This window comes from Pleurodeles waltl, chromosome 7 (assembly GCF_031143425.1).
Source record: "Pleurodeles waltl isolate 20211129_DDA chromosome 7, aPleWal1.hap1.20221129, whole genome shotgun sequence".
Taxonomy (NCBI): domain Eukaryota; kingdom Metazoa; phylum Chordata; class Amphibia; order Caudata; family Salamandridae; genus Pleurodeles; species Pleurodeles waltl.
The window spans coordinates 85,332,619-85,360,530 of record NC_090446.1 but is presented as its reverse complement, the minus strand read 5'-3'; the positions used below and the strand labels follow the sequence as shown (position 1 = coordinate 85,360,530).

General features: G+C 47.5%; 1 protein-coding gene across 1 annotated transcript in view; it reads right to left on the bottom strand.

Moving 5' to 3' along the window:
• The window catches only part of PIANP (PILR alpha associated neural protein), a 153,951-nt gene extending 139,793 nt beyond the window's left edge, over window positions 1-14,158 (bottom strand). The window contains exon 1 of the mRNA XM_069243080.1: window positions 13,125-14,158. The gene's annotated coding sequence lies outside the window, so the exon portion shown is untranslated. The remainder of the gene's footprint in view (window positions 1-13,124) is intronic.
• Between the last annotated feature and the right edge of the window lie 13,754 nt (window positions 14,159-27,912).

The following is a 27,912-nucleotide window of genomic DNA, read 5'->3' as shown; positions in this document are numbered from 1 at the left end:
AGATCATCTAATGCCCTTGCCTTCGCCTTCCAAGTAATGACTCAATAAAGATCACATGAAGGGAGAATGACCTAAAAGCACCCAGACCCCATCCTCTACCTTAAACCTCCTGGGTCCTTGACAGCAGTGGATCTAATCATATGTGACAAGTGCCTGTCATAATAAATTAGCATCCCCTGGGCTGACTATATAAATTTCCCAAAATCTTTATTAATGCATTTTTCTGGCCAAGATCCTGTAAGAGCTATGTGCATCTCGAGTCATACTCCCAACAGAAAATCTATTATGTACTATATCCGTGGGAGTGTTAAAATCCCAACCCTGTATCGGTGGAACCTTGAAGATTAATTTTAACCTCTTAGGGTGATCTCTGGTGGCTCCACAATATCTTTGTCATTGACACAGACATTTGCCAGGTATATCAGCAGCTCCAGATCCCACTCTCTAGCTCTAGCTATCCTTGTGATGTGGTGTAAATTTGAAGAGAGAATTTCCTCCAGTAATACACTTACCCCCAGCAGATGAAATGTGCAAGGGAAAACACAGCGTGGCCAACGTATCGCCTGTTTGATGTTAGGTGCTCATTCCCCGAAAGGTGCACCTCCTGAAGTAGTGCTCTCTGTATTACTTCACACTTCAAATAAAGAATGATGCACTGTGTCTAGTAGGTTAATTCACTTCCCCAACATTAACTCACTCCCCACTTTCTTTGGGTTGGTACCAGACTCAGCAGACAGACCATCAATTGAGTCGGAGTCCTGTCCTAACCCTCCACAGATTCCTGGTTACCTGACAGTAGCACGGTCATCTGGAATACTGCATGCACCGAAAACCCCACAATCCTTCCACATTCTTACAAAACCCAACAAGGCGCGAAACCTCTGTAGGCTCCTAGGCCAGCTAGCAGCTTTGATATGCTTAAACTGAATAAACAGGTAATAGAGATGTCTCTGACACCCCTGCTTGGGATTTCAGCTAGCTCATCTATCTGTGCTGGTGCAGACTCAGGGCACAAATCTGGATCTAACCAATATTACCCAACAAGCAGCATTATTTACCTGACAGAATACTACTTACACCATTACATTGATGCGGGTCATTTACATATGTAGAATTCCAGCCTTAGGTAAATGTGTCAAGTACTGGATACACAACGACCTCCAATGAAAACCCTTTTTCTCTAGTAGCATCAGAAAAAAACAAATCTTTGCATCTGTGTTGTGGTATCAAAGTGGCACCTACTGGATTTAAATTCAACCTTAAGTCTAGCTGGACTAACCAGATTGTACCTAATTCCCTAATAACACAACTGTCTCGTAAAGGCATCATATTTGCCATGTCTAGGGAAGAAGAAAAACCTGATAGCTTCGTCACTCACCTGCTCTTCTTGCTGTGGACAATCAGTTACCAGACCTCGTCCGTGAAGCGGAGCATGTGGCATATGTTCAGTTGAGCTGGTGCGCCAGGAGGCAGGCTATGTCCAGCATTATGCATGCAGCATCTACATTTACATTTCCCAGAGCATCATCCCTCGAAACCTTATGAATCAGCTTCTTGTTGAACAGCTTCATTGGACATGTCTCTGTTCCTTCCGCTAAGCCTTAGAGGCTGATGTTATTCCTTCTTGATCTGTCCTGGAGTTCAGTGAGTCATGCTGAATACTGCATGACAGTCAACCGGCTCATTTGCAAGTAGCGGTTTGCCTTTTTGTTGCGTGCTCTACCTCAGGCATGCGCTCTTCCACCTCAGTTCTCCTATCAAGCAGTTTACTCACATCTTGTCTCATTACATTATGGTTATCAACCAGAGGATAATCTTCATCTCCTGGAGTTTTGTTGTTCTGCTGTCTTCCCTAATCAGAAACAACACATCAGCCATATTACTACTGTCCACGCCGGCTCTTTCCTGCAAGTACTAAGTGGAGATGATGGCGGTCTTGGCATCAGAAAACTTCTTATCATCTCTTGACGTTCTCATCTATGTTAACTAGGCTTTACACTTGTGTTACGTTTGGGAGCTATTTGTGACTGCATTTGTTCTCATGCAGTAAGGAGCACAGATGGTCACCTTGCAAGGTGGCTATCCCACAGAGCTGACAAGACAAAGATGTCTCTACAAAGTGTAGCTATAAAGGGCACCTTACAAATGATAGTCAAAGTGGCAGAAGTGGACAAGTAGGTTGTCAGGGAGCACAGCCATCCTGGAGCTTTGGTGGCAGTCTGAATGGGGGTCCTCACAGCTGATACCGTGCCTGCTGTGGTCCCAAACATTGCCCCATGTCATGGAATCTCACCCTGCCTCCCTTTGCCTCCACAAAAATTAGTGAGAATCCCAAGTAATGGGGGAAGGGATTGACCTTGCACCAGTGACAGAGGTGGAATCACATTTATTCAACATTAAATGGCAGTCACTTAGTGTGTCAACAAGTGTGAGAGCTGTGAGGGTGTAGTCCACATAAGTAATCCACTTGGTATCCTGGTTGCAATGATACTGCTGGATCTTACACGCTTATCAGCAGCCCGCTAGAATGAGAGTCTCTCAAAACTTGCAACAGCATCCACCAACCAGAACATCTCAGTTCGCAAACTTTGAGCAAACCCCACCCCTTGGTCGAGTAGCATGCCAGCTTTTCAGTAGGGACTACGGTCATGTACCAGTGGTGCCCAGACTTAGGGATGTCTGTGGCCCACCAAGCCCCAAACTCATTCAGGAGGAATATCACAGAGATATCCCTGCTCATCAACTCGAGCAACAGTGCCTGGTGCTTGAGTGATGTGCAAATGTTTCTTTTATCCGAGGACTGGGTCATGAGTCAATCAGTGCAAACTGTGCAAGAGGAGGGAACAACCTGAAACTGTGGTCCTAGGCTTCGATGCTTACTGGTTAATCTATGCCCTTCAAAACCTGCCCCTTTAGGTTCTCCTGCATCCCTCAAACAGCGGCCAGCGAATTCCATACTAGTACCAGTTTGTGTTCCCAGTGTGCACAATTGCACACCTCCTCTACAATCTCGTGCTTTTTTGTTGGTCTTAGAGGGTGGGAGCCCCTGCATCGGTGCTGCATTGACTCGAGACACACAGTAGACCTCTCCAGGATAAAAGACGTACAATAAAACACCATTGTAGGAACACAGGGCACCCTAAGAATCTTCCTAACACTTCTGATGAGACTTGTCAGACCTCCTGTAGTCTTGGGGAGACATTAGGCCTCCCTGGTGCTTAGCTGCACTAATAGGTTTATGCACTACAGGCATGGGTTGATGGATTCAATGGTTCTCATATCAGACTGAAGACAAATCATAAGGATTTCTTGTTGTTTTTCTATGGAGAATGTATTTACAAATAACTGTTTTGGCTGCCTTGGATTACGAACCAGGCACCACAGAGTAATATTTGCAGTTTTTCAGTGCCGGCACCATTGCTAACAATTCCGGTTGATTGATCCAAATTTTTCTTTCCAGTTTGCCACAAAGAGTAGTCAAGGGGGGTTTTCACCCCATTGTGGCCCAACTGTGCCAGGACTACTCCAAATACCTGTTCCAAAGCATCACTGTGCCAACTGTTCTTATGTGTAAGGTTGGTAACGATTGCGATATAGACAATGCAGTTCTAAGAGCTAAACGTCTCGCAAATTTCAGGTCCTGCGACTTCTAGGAGGCCTTGCTTCCCAAGAAGCCAATCAAGTCAGTGATCAGGATGCTGTGAGTTGTTTCTAACCTGAGCTATGCCTGTTACTCCCAGAAAGACTTGTGGCTAAGTAAGGGCCTGGGTCATTCTGAAATACCCACCACTGTGGCCCTCACCGCCCTTAGGTGCTTGTCGCCTGGAAAGTCCTGAGGCTCTCAGACTTAACAGTGTTTTTTACCTTCACATGAGAGCCAACTCTACTGCTCTTTCCTTCAGGTCGGAGACCTAAGCCCTTGCATCTGTATCCTTAAGAACATGGTGAAAAATTAATAAAGGAAGGGGCATGTAAAATCAGACCTGCTCTTTGACCTGGGCAAAGGCGTCCGGCTGTACCCTCAGACCAGGTCTTTTGTTGACATGAAGATGTTGGTTTCCAAAGGGTTCAGCAAATTGCCAGGTCTCCGCAATGGCTGCCCCTCGTTATTGGTGACGCGATGCAGCTGTTGGTAGTCAAAGAAGAGACTTCTACTCCCATATTTCTACGACTGGAGGGAGCTTCTTGCAATTCCAAGAATACTTTTTGCTTTTGGAATCCCCATATTGTCCATACCATCTGAATGTACATCTGTGCGCACAGTCACCCCTGGCTGGCCCTGGATAGATTGCTTAGAGCCCATTCGATAACGCCTAGAGCTTTAGAGGAAAATCAGTCATAAGATACCTACAGGACAGAGTCCTTCACTATCAAAGAGACAGACTGAGTTCTCCACTGTCCAAGAGACAAACTGAACCCTCCACTATCCAAGAGACAGTCAGGGCCTTCCACTATCCAAGAGACAGACTGAGCCTGCCACCGTCCAAGAGACATAGGGGGTCATTCTGACCCCGGCGGGCAGCGGGAGCCGCCCGCCTGTAGGGAACCGCCAGAAGACCGTACCGCGGTCAAAAGACCGCGGCGGTCATTCTGGGTTTCCCACTGGGCTGGCGGGCGACCGCCAAAAGGCCGCCCGCCAGCCCAGTGGGAAACAGCCCTCCATGAGGATGCCGGCTCCGAATGGAGCCGGCGGAGTGGAGGATGTGCGACGGGTGCAGTGGCACCCGTCGCGTATTTCAGTGTCTGCAATGCAGACACTGAAATACAAAGTGGGGCCCTCTTACGGGGGCCCCTGCAGTGCCAATGGCATGGGCACTGCAGGGGCCCCCAGGGGCCCCACGACACCCCTCACCGCCATCCCCGCCCGCCAGGAACAAGATGGCGGTGAGGGGGTCGGAATCCCCCATGGCGGCGCAGCAAGCTGCGCCGCCATGGGGGATTCCCAGGGCAGCGGAAAACAGGCGGGAGACCGCCGGTTTTCCTGTTCTGACCATGCCCAAGGGAGCACCGCCAGCCTGTTGGCGGTGCTCCCGCGGTCCCCGGCCCTGGCGGTATTTACCGCCAGGGTCGGAATGACCCCCATAATGAGCCCTTCATTATCCGATAGACAGACTGAGCGCTCTACTATGCCAGGGAAAAATTTGGCCCTTCACTATTCAAGAGAGAGACTGATCCGTCAAGTTGCCAAGAGACATAAAGAGCCCTACATTAGACAACAGCCAGACTGAGGCCGCCACTAGCCAAGAGACAGACTGAGCCCTCCACTGCCAAAGATACAAACTGAGCCCCACCCCCATCCACAGAACACTCACTATACACATATGGCGAGCGAAAGATGGATCCCACCCCTGCATGCTCTCCTACGCCACAAAGTATTCACAGCATTTTTTCAGCATTATTTAATTGTGGATATTTTTAGAGCGCGGACCTTGACATGAAGAGCAGCGATGAACTGTACATAGCAACGCAAATGCGCATGCTGCATACAGCATCATAGTGAGCATATGGGGATGTTTACATAGCTGGGGGAGAGAGATACAGCAAAACTGCGGGAGGGTGTGGGGGCATAGGGAGAATGAGTCAAAGGGGGAATAGAGGTCTCAGTTCGGAGAGGCAGAGGTAGATCTTTAGCCTGTACAGGCATTGCTGCTATGTAAAACACGTCAGAGCATTACATTATTGCTGCTAGGAAAATAAATAAAATAAATGGAATAAGTGTAGTTCCTCCCTGGAGCTTTCTAGGAGTGCGGAGAGTATATGATATATTGAAGGTTGTTCTACAGCCTTGGGAAATGTGATAACATGGCTTCCTTCTGTGAGCATTCTTTGTGTTTTGTGGGTCTTAAGTATGCAGTTAAAACACTCAATGAGCCTGTAGGTCTCTGGGTGATGAGTGGTGCTATGTAAACAAAGCACCTATATACCCGTAAACTTGCCTAGTCCCGCACTGTTCAGGCTCCTGAGGCTTAAAAATATTTTTGAAAAACATTTGACATACAGGTTGAGAGTGCTACCCAGCTCACAGTGCTACGAAGGAATATTTATATCACAACAATGACTTAAGTAATGCTTATTGGTGCATATGCCCCTTTGTGGACCTGGGCCCATCCCACTGTGTCTGAGAAGTTTACAAATTAGCAACCCGGTACAGCAGTCCCATATTGATAAAGTGGTTATGATGTCTGACACTCTGCGCTAATCGACTGAGCACAACAGATATGCACATTTTTGCCAATGTTTGGAACAGCCTGTGTGCAAGAGAACATATTGTCCTAGCACGTGCCAGCTGCTTTTCTCTTGCTATATACAGGAAAAAGCGTACATTCAGTGATGTAATGCAAAATGATGCCATCATTTAAAGCTTAATTCGTGCTTCATAAAATTTCCCTAAGGATTGCCTTTTCCCAGATATGGGAAGGTTGTACTGAGCGAGAGCCCACCAGTGGGGCACAAGGTACAAGACCCACAGGGCACCAAGCAGTTCTCAGGTGGGAGTGTTGGGGCACCACAGAAAAGAACCAATCCACGGGGGCTATCAAGAAAGGACTTCCTTAAAAGCAGACCTTCACCTAATGAAAAATAAACTCGTACTACAAAGGTGTGGTCTCTGGTCCAGCTGCACAGGCTAACAGTGGAAGTCTATGCCAACCTGGAGGACACCAGGTGCCGGGTATATGATCTATGGCCGGCTGACATTAGATACCTAATGTGACTTGCTCTCAAGCTCCACAGCTGAGGTGGACTGTTCTCAGGGTCTCCGGGCTGCACGATCTCAACGAGGAAATTAACTAGCCCACTTCTGGTGATGGGAGAAACAAGTACAGATGTGACCGAAAGCCAGATCACTTTCCTGTATCTCCAAGAGTAAGGGGATAGAACTTTAAATGGGTATCCCAAAGAAACCAGCCACCTAGTGTCTATCACGACTAGCATTATGGTAAAAAAGGCTATCTGATTGAGTCTAAGCCAGCGCCACCAAGGCTAAAATGGTGCTTGCAGATGACGTGTGTCTCTGATGCCCATTGGAAAAAAGGTGGACTACACTACAACAATTTTCCACTGGGAGAAAGTAAGTTTAGTGTCAGTCAATGGAAACACTCCTACTCTCATTATGTATTACACCGCTGAATGTGCGCTCCTCCCTGTACGTAGCAAGAGAAGGGCAGCGGGAACATTCTAGGACACTAGGTTCTCCTGCACGAAGGCAGCTCCAAACATTATTGCTGATGGGTTTGACACAGAGTGGACCTCAGCTTCAGCGATCTTAGCTGATCCAGCATGTTCAAGTGATTCAGCATCCAATGGTTTGTTCACCTAGGCCCAGCAGCAGGCTACTGGTGGCCCAGTGGCAGAAGAAGACTACTTTCTCTTCCCAGATGGATGGAACAGAGGTCGGTGTATGATGAGACAGTCAGAGGAAGACCAGTCACTTACTCGAGTGACCCCTGGGTACCACATGGGGTAGTGGCTTCAAATGGCACAGTCATGCCCTTTGGCATCTACCAAATAGGGAAGTAACAAGAAAGACCAAGACTCCCCTCTGTCTGCTCCTGGTGGAGAGGCTCCCTGCTTAGAGCCCTCCAAGCCCTTAATTTTAGTACCAGTTGTGTCAGAGACCCCACTCCTTCACTCTCATGATTCGGGAGGGTAGGAGCCCATCGATGGGCACTCAGTAGGCCTGCAGCCTCCTTGCCTAGCCGGCTGGTGTCCTTCTAGACCCCCGATAGAGGTTTCCTCTGATTGCGGTCAGCGTGCGGCTGACGTGGCTAGAGAGCAACAACTGAGAAAGCAATGCACATGACGCATAAAAGGAGCAGATGCGGCGAGTGGTGCTGGGGTGCGGGGGTCTGCACAGACCAAGAAACCGCAAAAGCAGACATGCAATGCAAAACTGCGCAACCTACTTAACACAGGCAGACACAAACCAAAGATACACTACAGAGAAACGTCAGGGAGTAGGGGACAGACTCACACAAGCAGCAGAGAACCACGGGGACAAGAAAAAACCCAGAGCCGATGCACCATCAGACAAACACCATATATAAAGAATCCACGGATATATGAAAGCAGCAGAAACCAAAGAAGCAGACAAACACTAACGGGAAAGGAGCACAAGAAACAGTTAATCTACAGAGAAAGAGATGAGAAAGGAGTGAAGGAAGAGGCTCGCAGCACTCAAACGCCAGCGATGAGCAAATGAGAGAGCCAAGAAATGTCAGAGACAGAGCACCACCAGATGCAGCAAAACACCAGAAAAAGAGAAATAGGCGACACAGCCGTACCATAAGTACATTTTTATTGTATTGTAATTCTATTTATATAGCACTTCCTACCCTGGACGAGGTGTTGAAGCGCTGTACGGTGAGTAGCATGCTACTCCTGACCCATGGTTAGTGGTTAACCAGTGGTTATTCTTAATTAATGTGATTAGACATGCGCGCAACAAAAAATAACATGCAGTTTATTCCAGTTAATTTGTGATAGCTCATATTAATACCACTTAAGTGGGGGAGTATATGGTTTACTGTGAAAAGTTAGTGTGGTGAATAGGTTGTCAGAGATTAGATAGTGTTAGGTCGCAGGGATAGGGTTTCAAAGAGTAGAGGTTGTGATCTGTGAAATGAGGTATCAGCCAATTGCAGAATTACAATAGGAGAGATTAAGGCAGACAGGCATGAGAATGAAAGGAGGTAATACACAGAAATGGAAGGGAGTCAGAGGATGGAAGGTAAGAAGAGGGTCACTCTGAAGAAAAGGAGAGGAATCAAGCGGAATACCAGATACAGGGGCAGAGCAGAAAGCAAGTTACAACAGATTCATAGGTACATCAAAGACACAAAAGAAAGAAAAACCGGAGAGAATGAATCACCAAAGTCAGAGAAACAACTGAGAGAATGTGAAGCACCATAGAGAATCACCAGAGACAGAGAAATGCCACAGACAGAAAAGGGCAAAACATACTAAAAGAAAGAAATAACAAGAGAGAAGTAAAACACAGGTTTAAAAAAAACAACAAAACATACATATAACAGGAACAAAGGAAATCGGGGTCTTATTGGTGAAATACCAGAGAAATAAAACATTACAGATGAAAAAATCAGAAAGCATAGCAGTAAAAATAGAGAACATTAATAAAACAAAAAAATCAGGTACAGAGGAACATCAATGAAGCAAACCGGCGATAGAAAAACACAACAAACAGTCAAACTTTAGAGAAAGTCAAGCTCCAGGGGAAGAACAGACACAGAAAAAGAACAAAGATAGCATACCCCAAGGCAGAGAAACTTGAAAACTCTACGGACAAGGAAAAAGTAAAGACAGAGAAAGGTTGCTAACAGCAACGTCAGAGACCGAGACACATCAGAGAAAATGAAAATGAAATACAAGATCAGAGGTGATGAAGAAACGGTAGAGGCTCAATAACAACGAAGACAGGGGAAAGAATAGCTAACACTAAGCAACAAACACAGAGATACACTGGGGAAACGTCAGAACAGTGAAAAATGAGCACCACACCAGAGAAACATCTGAGACAGAGAACACTGGAAACACAGTAAGGGGGTTCTTGACCTGTGGACGGTGGACCCCAGGGGGTCTGTGACACCCATCAAGTGTGTAGAAAGTTTAATAATATTAAGATTAATAACGTGTATACAAGGAAAGAAGTTGAAAAATAAAACAATTTAAATGTTCGGTAAATGTGAAGGAATTTGAAATTGGGGGCTAAAAATTAAGTTGCTATCCTTAGCTTAATTCATTGGAGCAGTGCAATTGAAACCAACAAATCATGGGTTGTCCTGTTTGAAGGCCTGACAGAAGAATGCATGCATTAGGAGCACAACAGGAAAAGTGATATGCTAGACATTAGCATCTCTCTTCGTTTTTTTTAGAAGTAAAAATTGGATTTGGAAAAGCTCCAACCATCCAATTAACATTTTAGTTTTTCAATATGTAATTGTGGATTAAATATTTCAGCATTCGTGGACTGATTTGATGTATACTTGTTTCTGCCTTTTTGTGTGTTTTGAGGATAAAATTGTAGACAATGTTAGTACTGGGGGTCCAGGACTTTCAATATTGACTCTGTAGGGGTCCTCTATGATTAAGAGATTGCCCACAGTAGTCAAAAGGTTAAGAGCTGCTGTGTTAGATAGTAAAGGACCAGAAACTGACAACCGGTGACAGGAAATCCGAAGGCACAGAGGAACATCAAAAATTGATGACAGCAAATCAGAAGGCACAGAAGAACACCAAAAACTGGTGACAGCAAATCAGAAAGCAAAGAGGAACATCAGAAACTGGTGACAGCAAATCAGAAGGCACAGAGGAACATCAGAAACTGGTGACAGCAAATCAGAAGGCACAGAGGAACATCAGAAACTGGTGACAGCAAATCAGAAGGCACAGAAGAACACCAAAAACCGGTGACAGCAAATCAGAAGGAACAGAGGAACATCAGAAACTGGTGACAGCAAATCAGAAGGCAAAGAGGAACATCAGAAACTGGTGACAGCAAATCCGAAGACACAGAGGAACGCCAGAAACTGGTGAAAACAAATCAGAAGGCACAGAAGAACACCAGATCGAGAAACGCCACAGAAAGTGAAACATAAGAGAGAGTAAACGTCTATAGAGGTGAACCTCCAAGTAAAGTGAGATAAAAAAAGACAGTCAGGGTGGATTTTGGCGTATGGAGTCCACTTTCTTTTAAAAGGCAAGTCTTTTTTGGATAGTCCCAGTCTAAGGTGTGTTACCTTGAGCAGCCAGCACTGCAACTGCTTGCAGTTGTAAAAACGTTAAGGGTGTCCCTGGCTTTAGGATGGGTGGTTGTAACCCCCCCCCCCCCCCCCGACAGAAGCCCATTTATATCCGAATATGGCTCAGGAGGGGATTATGTTTTAATATCTTATGTGATGAAGGTACATTGCTTTTGTTAACCGTTCTATTGATTAAGGAACTACAAATGTGAAGTATATGTGTAGTTTAGAGATGAATAATGAACAATAACAGAAAACAAATATGCATTAATGGCAAATGTAATGTTTAAATAATACACTAGAGCATTTTGTTTACTTACTAAAAGAAATGTAAAATGTAATTTCAACGTCCCACATGTTGGCTAAAAAAATATTGTCACTCTGAGCCATTTCTGAACTCAGTTACAAATTGTTATTATATCTTTTGGAGATCATTACATTTGATACTTTATATTTTTGTTATTTTTACTTATATTGATGTGTAAAATTAAAACCAAAAAAAAATTATTTTCACATTCCTTAGTGATTATGTTAACTTGTTGCCTTTGTAAACTGGGCCCTTAATATTTTAAATAGGAGTTACTATAAGAATATAACACTTCTTGTGACGTCACTTTCAGTGATATTATTGTGAACCTCATATGATAATTAGTCCCTCCACTGTTTTGCTTAGGATGCGTGCCCTGAAGAGAACCCAAGTGATGGAGACATTTTAGAGACAGAGAAACGTCAGAGCCAAGGAATCAGAGGGAGAGAAACACCAACGGTAGGGAACATTAGAGGCAGAGAAACATCATCCAGCAAAGCACCAGAAAAAATAAACAGCAGGCAGAGCAAAACTCCAGCCAGGGAGCAACTTTAGAAAGGGAAATACCAGAGAGAGAAGCACAAGTTAGGGTAACACCCCAAAGACTGTGAACACCAGAAAAACAAAAACAACATGGACAAATCGCTGCAACGGGAAAGAAAAAACAAAGCCCAAAAACACCACAGACAGCAAAAGGCCTAAATAAGAGAATCCTAATAAAAATTAAAAACGCACACTCCCGGGAGACACACAAACACTAGAGAGGAATGCCAGAGACAGAGAAATATTACAGAAAGGGAAGCAGCAAAGAAAGGGTGCATTGGAGTCTGATAAATAAACACCAGACAGCGAACACCACCAGAGAGAACCAAAGACTGAAAACAACACAAGACGAACAGCATCTGCCTTCATCTGCTTCGACCATTTAATTCTTTCATTCCCCCTCTTCCTTTATTTTCTTCCTATTTTTCGTCTCTCTCAACTCTTCTACCAACTCATTTATTGCCTCTTTTCCTCTCCTCCCTCTCCTTACTCTTTTTTCTTCCTCTTTCCATCTTTTTCTTTTCTTCCTCAATCCCTTTCTGTCCTCCCTCCAGTTTCTGCCTGGTCACTCCCGTCCTTCTTCTAATTCTTTCTCTCCCCTCTCCCAGCTTCTCTCTGCTTGGCCTTCTTTTCCTCTTTATTTTGTCTTATCCGTGCTTCCCCCCTCTTCCTCCGCATCTTCTTTCTCAATACTTCACTTCCCATTCTATCTACCCCTCTTTTTCTCCGCCCTGTCTCTCAATTTTCCATCCCTTTATTTCTCTTCCGGCCTCTACTGTCTCTTCTTTCTCTAAATGGATCTCTCTTCTTTTCCTCTGTCTTCTACTTCTTCTCGTTTCCCCCTGTCTTTATCCTGTCTCTGTTCAGGACAACTCTGTCTCTCCTTCTCTGTTTCTTCCTTCACCCCTGTATTTTCTCTTATCCTTAAGTCACCTCTCTCTCTCTCTCTCTCACTCTCTCTCTCTCTGCCCCACCCTGTTTCCACTTCAGCTCCCCAGCCCCCTGCTTGCTCCTCCCTGTCTCTCTGCACCCCCCCTCTCCTGCCACCTCTGCTCATGTTGATTTATCTTCATCCACTCCCCCGCCCCCGAGCCCCTCCCGGACCCCCTCAGCATCTCGCTGCATCCCTCCTCGATGTGTTTACAAGAAGCCCCCTGATCCCCCCCCCCCCCCCCCCCCGCGGAGCCGCCAGCAGCAAGAGCCAAGCAGATACCTAGCAGCCCGGAGGCGGGCATGGGGTCACGGAGAGGGCGGAGGGGGCGTGCGCGGGTCACAACAGGTCCTACAGGGGGTGCCAAAGGAGGGCCACACCTTCGGTATACGAGGATGGCGGCTCAGCAGCGCGTCACAGCAGAGATGTGCCCTAATCTCCCCTCCTTATCACAGCAGCCCCGATATTTACAGCGTTGCCCCCCCAGATTTAGCCAACCCCAACCATGTTTACCACAGCATCTCCAGAAAACAAATCATGTCAATCCGCCCCTCCCGCCGCCCCCCGAGAAGGGACGCTCACGCACCTGTTGGAAGAGGGAGAAGATCTCCTAGAGTCGAAGGGTGGAGAGGGAGAGAGCCGCCGCCAGCCCCCCCTCTGTTTCATCCTAGGGGGCTAGGGAGGGAGGAACGGAGGGAATGGACAGCGAGAATGGGGGTGAGACAGAGTGGAGGTCTGGGTAGAGAGGAAGACAGAAGTAGGGGCGGGTGTGGGGATGAGGACGGCCGAGGAAGGGTGGAGGGGAAGGAAGAGGTTAGGGTGGAGAGAGCCGGTGGGGGTAGTTGTGAGTCAGGTCAAGGTGGACAGAACAGAGGTCGGGGCGGATGCAGGTGTGGATAGAGAGGAGGGCGCCGTAGGGAGGGTGGGTATATGGGCACCAGTCGTGGGTTTAGGTGGAGATAGGGGGGGGTGTACGAATGGGCGGTGTAAGGGTGGAAAGGAGGACACATGTATAGGTGGACCTAGGGCCAAGGGTCAGGGTCCAGGGAAGGATGGAGGAGGAGAGGACAGGGCTCAGGAGTAGGTACTAAGCAAGAGGTGGAGGGAGGACTGAGGGTAGGACGGTGGATGTGCAAGGAAAGGGTGGAGAGGAGGACAGAGGTGGCAGCGAGGATGCAGGCGCTCGGCAGGACTGGAGTGAAGGATGAACAGTCGGGGGCAGGAGATGCTGCACAGACTGGTCCAGCCCCTGGAGCGAAGGATGGGGAGCAGGATGCGGGAGATGCTGCACAGACTGGTCCAGCCCCTGGAGCGAAGGATGGGGAGCAGGATGCAGGATGCAGGAGATGCTGCACAGACTGGTCCAGCCCTTGGAGCGAAGGATGGGAGCAGGATGCAGGAGATGCTGCACAGAGTGGTCCAGCCCCTGTGCCTGTACCACAGACCGAAGAGCATCTTCTCATCCGTGATTTAACTCTAGCGCTGCCGGGGCGGGGAGGGCACGGAGGAGCCCCCTCGAGACCTCCGCAAGAGACGGGCTTCTGCACCCGTTAACTTATGAGCATCGGAGCGTGACATCTCTGACAGCAGAAGAGCCGGCTCCGGCAGCTATTAACTTATAACCACCCACCCTGGTATTTCGTGCAGCTCGAAACAGCTCTGTCAACTTACAAAAGGCGCTTACAGTATAAGAGACAGCCCGCGGCGCTCAATGACACATAACAAACAGTTAGAATAATCTCTTACAACATATAAAACAGCCCCCGGCGCATATAAACTTATAACCATCAAACCCTAGCATCTCCTACAGCAGAAGAGACGCTCTCTGAATCTCTTAACTCATAGACAACACACCCTGGCTCGTCATAGGAAACGAGACACCCCTGTGCTGATTACTTTATAAGCTCCACCGGCATATTTCAGCACATGAGCCGCACCCCGGTACCCTTTAACATATGACCAACACACGGGGATATTTCTTCCATCATATGAGACCGACACACAGGAGGGACATGTCTTCCATCATATGAGACAGCCCCCGGCACCATAACCAACACACAGGAGGGACAAGTCTTCTTGCAATGAGACAGCCCTCAGCACCATAATCAACGCACCTGAGGGACATGTCTTCCAGCATATGAGACAGCAGCTAGCACCATAACCGACACACAGGAGGGACATGTCTTCCAGCATATGAGACAGCCACCGGCACCATAACCGACACACAGGAGAGACATGTCTTCCAGCATATGAGACAGCCCCCGGCACCATAACCGACACACAGGAGAGACATGTCTTCCAGCATATGAGACAGTCACCGGCTCCATAACCGACACACAGGACGGACATGTCTTCCAGCATATGAGACAGCCCCGGGCACCATAACCACCACACAGGAGGGACATGTCTTTTTGCAATGAGACAGCCCCCAGCACCATAATCAACACACCTGAGGGACATGTCTTCCAGCATATGAGACAGCAGCTAGCACCATAACCGACACACAGGAGGGACATGTCTTCCAGCATATGAGACAGCCCCCAGCACCATAACCGACACACAGGAGAGACATGTCTTCCAGCATATGAGACAGTCACCGGCTCCATAACCGACACACAGGAGGGACATGTCTTCCAGCATATGAGACAGCCCCGGGCACCATAACCAACACACAGGAGGGACATGTCTTCCATCATATGAGACAGCCCCCGGCACAATAACCAACACACAGGAGGGACATGTCTTCTTTCAATGAGACAGCCCCCAGCACCATAATCAACACACCTGAGGGACATGTCTTCCAGCATATGAGACAGCAGCTAGCACCATAACCGACACACAGGAGGGACATGTCTTCCAGCATATGAGACAGCCCCCGGCACCATAACCGACACACAGGAGAGACATGTCTTCCAGCATATGAAACAGTCACCGGCTCCATAACCGACACACAGGAGGGACGTGTCTTCCAGCATATGAGACAGCCCCGGGCACCATAACCAACACACAGTAGGGACATGTCTTCCAGCATATGAGTCAGTCACCGGCTCCATAACCGATACACAGGAGGGACATGTCTTCCAGAATATGAGACAGCAGCTAGCACCATAACCGACACACAGGAGGGACATGTCTTCCAGCATACGAGACAGCCCCCGGCACCATGTGGAGAAGTGTGGCTCAATATGTGGAGAAGTGTGGCTCAATGGTTAGAACGGCAGACCCTGAAGCAGAGATCTGGCTCAAGACCAGGGTTCAAGTCCCGCTTCGGCAGGTCTTGGGCTCAATTCCCCTTGACCAGATAATTCTCGCCTCGGTGCCTAATCTAATTCATGGGTCCCACTCTGCAACTCTGGGCAATAGCTTGCTTAATCTCCACAACGGCCCCAACGGCGCTTGGATGCCTGGCTTCACCCTGGGGGTGCTCAGGAGTGGGCGCCTCACAGGGAAAAGCCAGGAGGGGTTCCATAGCGGTATGAGTACAGCGCCTTGAGACCCTAACGGGTGAGTAGTGCGCTATACAAGTGCTAATTTTACACCATAACCGACACACAGGAGAGACATGTCTTCCAGCATATGAGACAGTCACCGGCTCCATAACCGACACACAGGAGGGACATGTCTTCCAGCATATGAGACAGCCCCGGGCACCATAACCAACACACAGGAGGGACATGTCTTTTTGCAATGAGACAGCCCCCAGCACCTTAATCAACACACCTGAGGGACATGTCTTCCAGCATATGAGACAGCAGCTAGCACCATAACCGACACACAGGAGGGACATGTCTTCCAGCATATGAGACAGCCCCCGGCACCATAACCGACACACAGGAGAGACATGTCTTCCAGCATATGAGACAGTCACCGGCTCCATAACCGACACACAGGAGGGACATGTCTTCCAGCATATAAGACAGCCCCGGGCACCATAACCAACACACAGGAGGGACATGTCTTCCATCATATGAGACAGCCCCCGGCACAATAACCAACACATAGGAGGGACATGTCTTCTTGCAATGAGACAGCCCCCAGCACCATAATCAACACACCTGAGGGACATGTCTTCCAGCATATGAGACAGCAGCTAGCACCATAACCGACACACAGGAGGGACATGTCTTCCAGCATATGAGACAGCCCCGGCACCATAACCGACACACAGGAGAGACATGTCTTCCAGCATATGAGACAGTCACCGGCTCCATAACCGACACACAGGAGGGACATGTCTTCCAGCATATGAGACAGCCCCGGGCACCATAACCAATACACGGGAGGGACATGTCTTCTTGCAATGAGACAGCCTCGAACACTATAACTAACACACAGGAGGGACATGTCTTCTTTCAATGAGACAGCCCTCAGCACCATAATCAACACAGCAGAGGGACATGACTTCCAGCATATGAGACAGCCGCTGGCACCATAACCGACACACATGAGGGATATGTCTTCCAGGTTATGAGACAGCCCCTGGCACTATAACCAATACATAAGAGGGACATGTCTTCCAGCAATGAGACAGCCCCTGGCACCATAACCAACATACCCGAGAGACATGTCTTACAACATATGAGACAGACCCCGGCACCATAACCAACACAGAGGAGGGACATGTCTTACAGCATATGAGACAGCCCCCAGCACTATAACCAACACACAGGAGGTACATGTCTTTCAGCAATGAGACAGCCCCTGGCACCATACCCACATACACGAGAGACATGTCTTCCAGCATATGAGACAGCCGCTGGCACCATAACCAACACTCAGGAGGGACGTGTTCCAACATATGAGACAGCCCCGAGCACCATAACCAACACGTAAGAGGGATCTGTCTTCCAGCAGTGAGACAGCCCCCGGCACCATAACCAACATACCCGAGAGACATTTCTTCCAGCATATGAGACAACCCCCAGCAGCATAACCAACACACAGGAGGGGCATGTCTTTCAGCAATGAGACAGCCCTTGGCACCATAACCAACATACCCAAGAGAGATGTCTTCTAGCATATGAGACAGCCGCTGGCACCATAACCGACACACAGGAGGGACATGTCTTCCAGGATATGAGACAGCCCCTGGCACCATAACCAACCTACCCGAGAGACATGTCTTACAAAATATGAGACAGCCCCGGCACCATAACTAACACAGAGGAGGGACATGTCTTACAGGATATAAGACAGCCGCCAGCACCATGACCAACACACAGGAGGGGCACATGTCTTTCAGCAATGAGACAGCCCCTGGCACCATACCGAACATACCCGAGAGACATGTCTTCCAGCATATGAGACAGCCGCTGGCACCATTACCCACACACAGGAGGGACACGTCTTCCAGCATATGAGACACCCCAAGCACCATAACCGACACACAGGAAGGACATGTCTTCCAGCATATGAGACAGCACCAAACACCATAACCAACACTCAGGAGGGACGTGTTCCAACATATGAGACAGCCCCAGGCACGATAACCAACACATAAGAGGGACCTGTCTTCCAGCAGTGAGACAGCTCCCGTCACCATAACCAACATACCCGAGAGACATGTCTTCCAGCATATAAGACAACCTCCAGCACCATAACCAACACACAGGAGGGACATGTCTGTCAGCAATCAGACAGCCCCTGGCACCATAACCAACATACCCGAAAGACATGTCTTCCATCATATGAGACAGCCGCTGCCACCATAACCAACACACAGGAGGGACACGTCTTACAGCATATGAGACAGCCCCCAGCACCATAACCGAAACACAGGAAGGACATTTCTTCCAGCACATGAGACAGCACCAAGCGCTACAACCAACACCGGAAAGGCATCTCTTCCAGCATATGAGACAGTCGCTGGCACCATAACCGACATATCGGCGAGGCGTATCTTCTAGCATATGAGACAGCTCTCGGTACCACAACCTACACACTAGGGGGACATATCTTACAACATATGAGACAGCCCCCGGCACCATAACCAACACAGAGGAGTGACATATCTTACAGCATATGAGACAGCCCCCAGCACCATAACCAACACACAAGAGGGACATATCTCCCCGCATATGAGACAGCCACCGGCACCAGCACAAACATACAAGAGGGACGTCTTCTATCATATGAGACAGCCACCGGCAGCTATTAAAACACAAGCAACACACAAGAGGGACATGTATTTTATCATATGAGACAACCCCGAGCACCAACACACTGGAGGGACATGTCTTACAGCCTATGAGACAGCCTCCAGTACCATAATATAGACACAGGAGGGACATCTCGTGCAGCATTTGAGACAGTCCCTTGTCCCCATTAACATATAAACAACACACTGGAAAATTATTTCAGCATATGAGACAGCCCCTGGCACCATAACCAACACAGAGGAGGGACATGTCTTGCAGCATGTGAGACAGGCTCAGGCACCTATTTACTTATAACCATAGCACAGAAACGCTCCACAGCAGAAGAGACTGCTCCTTGTTAACATCTCATACAGCACGATACCCCGTGTCTATTAACTTATTGGTAGCGCACCGTGGCCCCTTACAACACACGAGACAGACCCCGCGCCTATCCACACCCACTACAGAGACACACCCAGCGGTAAAGGGACAGGAGACAGTCTCATCTACACAGCGAAACATCGCCGGCATTATAGACAGGGCCCTCTACCTATTAGCGTACAGACTGTTTCATTGACAACTCTTAAACCGTCACAGAAAGCATCGCCCCCACCCTCCCCCGCCTCTAGTGCCCAATGAACATCAAACAGGAACTTTCTTACAGCACAAGAGACATCCCTGATGCCAATTCTCGTATATAAAGTCAGTATACGGTGGCATTCACCATTAACATGCCACCTGACAGTCTAATGGACAAGTACCCCGATAGCCACCACAAGGAGATGTCTCTTACTGCATATGAGACAGCCCTTCAGTCAGACAGTAACAGGCACCAACGTCATTAATAACATAACGTCACATGAGTGACGTCACATAAGACGCAGCATCCTGTGTGAGTGAAGTCCTGTCAGCACACCATGCCGTCTCTTGCGCGGCAGAAACAGGCTCCCTGTGTATGTCTGTTAACCCCAGCCAGTTATCCTGGCTGGATGCTCGTCTCTCAGACGGTCTGTCACTCTGTCCTGCATCTGTTCCACTCCTCCCTCGTTCTCTCCATCTGTCTCCCTCCGGCCATCTGTGCCTCTCTTGCTCCCTCCCCGTCTGTTCCTCTGTTGTCTACCCCTCTCCCCTGCCCCTTGTCTCTCGCATTCGTTTCTGTCACCTCCTCGGACCTCACAATGAAATTATCCCCTTGTGCCATCACTGTTGTGTCCTCAGCTTCTGGGCGCCTTTGTGTGCGGGGGTCTGCGTCAGAAGCTGCATAATGACGTCATGAGCCAGACCGTGAAAAGTTTGCAGCGGCGCACGACATGGTGCAAATGGTTTTTTTTGCACTGTTTTTGTTTACGTCTTTAGGGGTACAACAGACATGGTTCCGGTCACCAGAATGCCCTGATCAGTGCTTAATTTGAGCCGGTGGTTTTCGGCGGTGGGCACCGGCACTTTATTTTGAGGACCGGCACTTATTTTTCTGCATCAGGCATTTTACTGCACTGCGAGCAAAAGACTCATATGGGAACGATGGAGGAAAAGAAAAACGGACAAGCGTCAGAAAGGGAGAACGCAGAAATCTGCAAGAGTGAGCTGGAGGGGCATGGAGTGGCTGTAAATGGAATGGATCTGTGCTCGAACTAATTGGAGCAGCCGCGTGTTTCAGAGGACAGCTTTGGGCACCTGAACGTTTTTATTTGCAAATACAACACTGGCCCTGATGACCGAAGAATTTTGCACCAGTGGTGAGCAATCTTGCACCAGGGTGTGGACTGACCAACACGTTAAAATTGAGCTTCACTTGGTGTAAAGGCAGCTCTCGTACTGATCACTCACTGCAAATTGAGGTCCCGATTTGGAAAGGATTTTGCGTTGCCCTTGCGCCACGCAAGATTGACCTAAGTGAACTTTATCAAGCCACACAAGGCCACCTTGCGTGGCACTGTATGGCTAACCGCTCCCTTGCATTACTGTGCCCCAGGGAGGCGCTCCATGGGTGAAGCGTGGATTTTCTCACACATCCACCCATGGACTTTGACGCATTCCCAGATTTACCATTAGTGATAGACATGGGAATGCCTCAAAACACTACGTCTCCCCAGGTGAGGCGTAACAAGGAGGAATATCTTTATTTCTCCTGTTTCTTTTCCTCTTTCTACTGTGCTGCACTCTGCAGCACACCTAGGAAGAGGGAAACGCCTCTGGGGATTGTTTTTGTGCTGGGAGGTGCCCCTTCCTGCACAAAAACCATCCTGCTTACAATGCAGGCACCCTTGCAACGTGACGCAAGTGTGCCTGCGTTGGCGCTAGGCTGCCAAAAGTTTGCCAGTCCTAGGAAAGGACAGGAATGTGCTGCATAATGTTAAATATGGTGCATTCATGCCATTTCCCCTTTCACGCAGCGCAGCAAGGTGGCTCACTGCGTTGCGATGTGTGAAAAAATGAAAACTATGGCCTACATTTTCGAACTGGTTGACAAACATCTGTGTAAAATTGCAGCCCCACCGGTACAAACCTGCTCTGTCACCAGTGCAATCAATGGAATGTGGATCCCACTTTGCTTCGGCCTGTATCATGAAAGGATTGCAACACCAGGGCAAACATGAAACCATCTGAATTTGCTCTGCCTTTACTGTCTTTACATAAAACATTGAGCAAATAGAATTTTTCCAAGTTTTAATATGTATAAGTTGAAACCAAACCTGAGGCATTATCAAGTTGTTTTCTTATTAAAACATTAACTTAAAGATACATAAAAGAAATGAAACAGAACACAGATTAATTATTTTTTCTAATAGGGCTGTTCACTCATTAGGCATTTTCTCTGATAATAATAATAATAATAATAATAATAATATTACACATGAACATGATTCATTAACCACAGATGTTGGATATGTTTTGTAATGGTTTAAAAACCATGGGGCCAAATTTATGAGAATTTGGTGCAGGGCAGTAAATTATTATTCTGCGCTGCCCTGTGTCAAAAGGAAAGGGCAGGAATGCGCCATAGCTATGTGATATGGCGCAATCCTGTCTCTTCCAACTGCGCTGGCGCAGTCTTGGCTGCCTAGCGCCAACCATGGTGCAAGGGTGTCTGCAATTGTCGGCAGGATTGTTTTTGTGCAGGAAGGTGCCTCCTGGGAGACTTTTATCTCCTTCTATGTGGGCTGCATTCTGCAGCCCACATAGAAGGAGGGAAAAACAAGGAAAAATGAACATATTACTCCTCCCTGCTCCTCCCCTGGGGAGGCGTAAGGTTTTGGCACATCCACAGGTTTACAGGCTCTTGTACATCTGTGGATGCGTCAAATTCCACAGTCGTCACGTGGGAAAACCCGCTGCAACTCTCATGGAATGTCTCCCTGGTGCAAAGTAAGGCAACGTAATGATTTGCGCTGCCTTACCTTACTCTATATCTGTTAGGCCATTCAATGCCACGCAAAGTGGGTTTGCGTGGCCTCATAGATATGGTTGAGAGGTTTGCGTTGCTGCTGTGTCACTAAAAGTGATGCAAGAGTGGCGTAAGCCTCTTATAAATACGCCCGCAACTCCTCCATTTTTGCCACCTTGCTGCATGCTATGGACTGTAGGAAAGACTGTTTGCTCCCTTCCACCTAACAACAGTAGAAAACAGTGGAAAAAACACTGTATCAGTCTTTTCAACAAGTGCAGTCATAAAATCACCAGATCCTATATTTTCACACAAAGAATTATGGAAATAGGGAAAGGACATCCCAACACATGACAAGTTTTGCATTTGTTCATTTATAGTAATTTGTGGGTGGAAAGTTGCCCTTATTACCTCATGTACACCTGATGAAGGCTCAGACAGCTTCAGTACCGCATCTGGTATAGCAAAACACGTGCCCTTGCACAGTACTTGAGCATCCCAAAGGGAATCTTGACTCTCTTGACATGTGACAGATATTTATTCTTACCAGACATCATTTGTTTTTATCATTGGGTGGCTGTAGAGTATCCAGAGACACCAGCACCATACTGCTGAAACCACCGAAATTCTATAAAAAGAAAACATATAACTGAGCCTTCTCAGGTAACATCCTAAATATCTGGAATGCCCTACCCCCTGAAATCAGACTGAACCCCTCAACTGCTTCATTCAAGAAAGAAGTTAACGTGATACTGATGAACAAATGTCTGCTTTAGACCTCACAAACTCTACTCTCGGACACGATTCGTCCCATAGGCTGCACTCATGATTATTTCTCTCACGTTATGTTCTTATTTTTGTTTTTTTACTGTTTTGGACCCTGAAGTGGTCTCTTTTGGGGACACTGTCATATCTTGTTCCGCCCTTGACAATATTGTTGTTTATTCTACCTGTCTCCCTGAACATCTGTAAAGTGCTCTGATACCCACAAGGGTCATGTTGGCGCTATATAAAACTTTATAAATAAAAATAAAAAATAAACCTTCAGAAGATGAAAGGCTGAGTGGACCTGCCAGACTCAAACCCGTGACCATATGGTCAAACACAGATGCCTTGTGCAGGTACACCAGTCCATGTAGTCACGTCATCCAGCTTACAATCCTGGTATATTACCTGCCTGGGACTGGCTGGAGAGCCCTCTGGTCTAGAAGCATCGCATCCCCACTCATGGAAAAAGCAGGGCATGCATGGCAGCAGTCTGGGGCAGACAGGGGTAGTAGCTGGTGCGCCCTGAAGACAATGCCAGGAATAGAAACCAGGCTCTCAAATCTCTATTTACTTTCTCTGGTGTCCATTGCTTACCCTTCCTTTAGGCCAGAGGTCTTCAAACTGGGGGGCGGGCCCCCCTTGGGGGGCCTCAAGTGATCCCAGGGGGGCACCAAACTCTGGCCAAAAGAAATATTTTACAGATAACAAGCCTTTGTTTTAAGCAGAAGCATGTTATTTCTGTTTTAAAAAGGTAACAGTACTTAACTGCAATGTTTAAATAGGTTTAGACCTATTTAAACATTGCCATATTTCTAAAATAATTGTGAGAAATCCTGAGGGGGGCCCCAATGATTTTTATTTTTCAACTGGGGGGGCGCGGCATTAAAAAGTTTGAAGACCACTGATTTAGGCTCTAAGCAGCATGTTTGGGACTGTTGTGGGGTGAAAGGATGGACAAATATGGGCCCAGGTATCAATGGGGCAGCAGGTGCTTTGGTGCCAGGGCCCAAAGGGCTAAAGGGGCAATGAACCCTGGTTAGTGAGAAGGATCCATATTCTTCCTTGTGCTAGGACCCATGGCATCCTTGCTATGCCCTTGTGACAAAGGGCTAATCCTATGATGTCACTGGGTAGCAACAGGTGTGCGATGGTCCTTCTGCTGCACCTGGCATCTTCGTGCATCAACGTCCTCAAGCGTGTAGGCCAATCAGTGCCTAACTTGTGCAGGTGTTTGCCAGAGCTCAGCACAAGAACTCATTTTAGTGCACCAGGACTTAACTGAGATGTATGTTTTTATGATTGCACTATCTGTGTAGTTACCAAAAATTATGGCCCATATTTATACTTTTTTAGCCTCGCATTTGTGTCATTTTTTGATGCAAAAATGGCGCAAACTTACAAAATACAATTGTAAGTTTACGTCAAAAAGCGGCGCAAAAAAGTATAAATATGGGCCTATCTGTGCTGCATGACAGAACCCATGCTGATGCATCATAATTGCTCATTTTGAGAGACGCACCCACATTTAAATTTCAAGCACGGCACTGCCACCATGAAAAAGGAGCAGAGGCCCAGTGCTTCAGAAGCCTCCCGGAAGTCCCACCAGAGGCCCCGCCTGATCCTCCAATCAGAGGTAGCCTCTGACTGCCCTCCCGCTGAGACAGGCTTGATCCATGTGGGGGTGGACCTACCTTATGCCCTGTGCTGCACTATGCAGTGCTGTGGGACCAGCTGGCATCCGTGTAACCCGGCTAGGAACCCCAGCCAAATAAAGAGGACCTGAAGTATCAAGTTTTGCTTTCTTTGTCGAATTCTGGAACTCGTTTGTGTCCCACCATAAGTGCCGGACCGTCAAAACTAGAATGCATAGAACAAACAATGTGGGAGAACGTACTGGCTTCAGATTGTGAGATCTGACGTCAGCTCAACGTGATTACTAACTACACCACTGTGCATGGTGGGGCTGAGAAGCATTGAGCTTTCCAGGCGGGACCTCCTCCAGGTGACCAGAACTCCCAACTTCTGATTTTCTTTACAACCTAAGTTAAGCAATATTTCTGGAATGCCGGCCCTACTGCCCAGTTCATCGAATGTTGTTTTATTTGTTTTATACCAATAAATATTATTTTTGGTTCTTGGAAATCAGCTGGTTTTGGTACCTTTTAGAATGAAAAGGACAGGGCAGAAGTTCTTTCATGCTATAGAAATGCCTCTGAAAGTGAAAGCATCTGAGATGTTGCTTACTGCTGACAAACAGGAAAGCAGTAAGGAAGGACAAAAGGGTGAAGCTCAAACTTAAGACTCTTCTTATGGTCGCTTAGGCCACCATCCCACAATGCCTTTTTGTCTACTCAGGGTGATTTCATGACCATGATTATGCAGGGCTGCTTGTGAATGTATGGACCTCCAGCATGAGTCTGTCTTTCTCCGTAGTCTGTTGTTTCTCTTCATTGAGGAACAAGTCTGGTGGTCACTTTCTATTGAACACAATATAGAGACACTATTATCCCCTGAATGAGATACACGCACTGTTCTTTGGTTAGAGGTTAGAACATGGGTGATGTCCGCAACATTACCCCTACAGATGTCCTCCTCATCATAGCCTTAACCTATGTGGCCACCTCGCCTCTGAACAGGGAAACGCTATCAAAGCTTTCCTCTATTTTTATTAAAACAGACTCCACCCATAAGTTAAAAAGACTCCTCCCCCTTAACACTTCCTGTAAGTAACAAAGACACATGTAATTGCGTCCCAGGAAGGGTGGGAGGTGGGAAGCTGCTATGACGAGGAGGATTATCCTGAGGGTAATGAAGGGCACTGGGAAGTAATCCATTCATTATTAGAGTCGAAAACAGAAGAGAAGATGCTGTCTGCGTAAAAATATACCATCTCTTTACCCAAGTCCTTCAATCTTTAGGAATAGTTCTTGCACCTCAGGTCGGACACAATTATGGCTGTAGAGGCACCCTTCACCTCACTAAACCAAGAGTCCATTAATTCATGAAAATATGACGGTGGTAATAGAGAGACCATAATCACTCCATCTCTCGTCCAACACACCCTCTTCACTGTCCACCTTTCTCATTGTCCATCTGTCTGCTTTCCCACCAATCTCCCTGTTTATCTATGTCCCTGCGAATCACTCCAGCACATCTCTCTCCCAGCCCCTATCTCTCCACCAACAACTCTTCCTATGTACATATGTCTCCCGCCCAGCTCTCTCCTGGTCCTTCTATCTCTGATGCAATAGGTGGTGGCTGCCAGCAGGGGGCAGCATGGCTTGGAAAGCCATAAGAAGAGGGTCTGTAGAACCATTTTGTGAAGGAGACATGTGAAGCTGGTGTCGCCTTGGAAACACCTCCCAAGATTCCTGATGCCGGGGGACAGGAAACAATGCAAAGTTAGTCAACTATTTCCTTTCCTTAATCCCACAGTTTAGCTGAAGTAGGGTCTGACCAGAGACAGAGACGGGCCTTTCTCTCTCTCTTACTTGAGCTTTCAGAGGGTCCTGTCAGGCTCAATCAGGGTGTGTCTCAGGAGCGGCTCCTCTGCTAAGGCAGAGGAACGTCGCCCCACTGGATTGTGGGGAGAGGAAAAATAAAATGATCATAACAGCTACGTTATTATCATTAGATTTTTCCTCGGAGATGGGACGGGGCTGGGCTGGAGGGAAGGGGCCAGAGGAGGGGTACGTGCATTATAAAGTGCACATGTCTGTTTGGGAAGAGGACGAGGACGGAGGGGAACGCGTCTCCCCCACAGGAAAGATTTTTCTTTTTTTTTGCTTTTAACCCTGCCCTTCCCTTCCCCCCCCCCCCCCCCCCCCCGATCAATACCCCTCCCCACCCCACCACTCACGTTGAGTGGCAGCCACCCCTGGTCTGTCTGCCAGGGCTGAGCTTCACATAACAGTGAGAAGTCACCTCTCTTCAAGGGTTTAATGGCTGCCTCTCTGCTTCCCAGACCTCCTCCATATCCAGTATTTTCCAGTGAAAATAGCAAAGGTGCCAGAATCCCCTGCTTCCCTAAAAGAACATAAAGATCATCTGCGCTTCCCACTAGATGTACAACTAACTACAAGTTTGAAAACTCCAAAAAACGGAATTATTCAGAGCAGACTGTTTTTGGATGGCGTAGAGGGGTAGAAATAGTGGATAAATGCCTTATCCTATAGGTGGATTCGACTCCCGATGCTTAACAAAGCAAGACTTCGATTTGATCTGGACGGCACTGAAGTGTCTGTGAGTTGGCACTAAGGTAACATGGGGTGACCAGATTATGAAAACCAAAAACTGGGATATTCCACAAACATAGAGGTAGGACTACACATTTTCCACGACCAAGGGGCACAGAAATGAATTAATTAATAGCCCTCAACAACATAGAAAACACTGAGAATGAAGCACTGAGAAGAATTAATCGCATCTTTACACACATCATCATCTGTGTTAACTAAATTATATTCTCCTAAAGACTGTAAACTAATTCTGCACTGGAATACATGAAAACGTGCTTCCTTCTGTGTTCACTCGGCCTTGGCTGGAATCCGGAACACATGGTAAATTGTATGAAAATTGTCAGGACAGATGGTGAAAAACTAGGTTTGCCCATGGACCTCTGAGTCAGCCTTGCTATATAAAACTACCAAATTAAAAATAATTTAGGAACAGAAGTTTCTGTGTTTCCATTCAGTTTTGGGGTGTAGCTGGATGGAGGGGGGGTGTGCCCCCCAGAGGATTATTGGAGGAATGGTCCAGCCCAGGCTACATATGGGCCAATTTTGGGTTATGTCATCCTTAAAGATAGTCCAACAAATAAAGTAAGCCATTGTATGCCGACTGGTACCATTTTGGGTTAGGTGACACATTGGCCAGAGCGCTAGGTGAAATCATTTCGGTCCGACCCTTTCCTAATTTTGAGGCGGGATCCAGACAGGTCTTTTACCCTATATTGCAGGGTAGCTTCCGTTGGTTACAGGTTTGCAGGGTTGGGATATGTTAATCTGTTGTCGCTTGACAGAGATGCAGGGCGGCTGGTTCTATGGTAAGATTATGGTGAATCAGGAGAAACCGGGGAGTGTCAA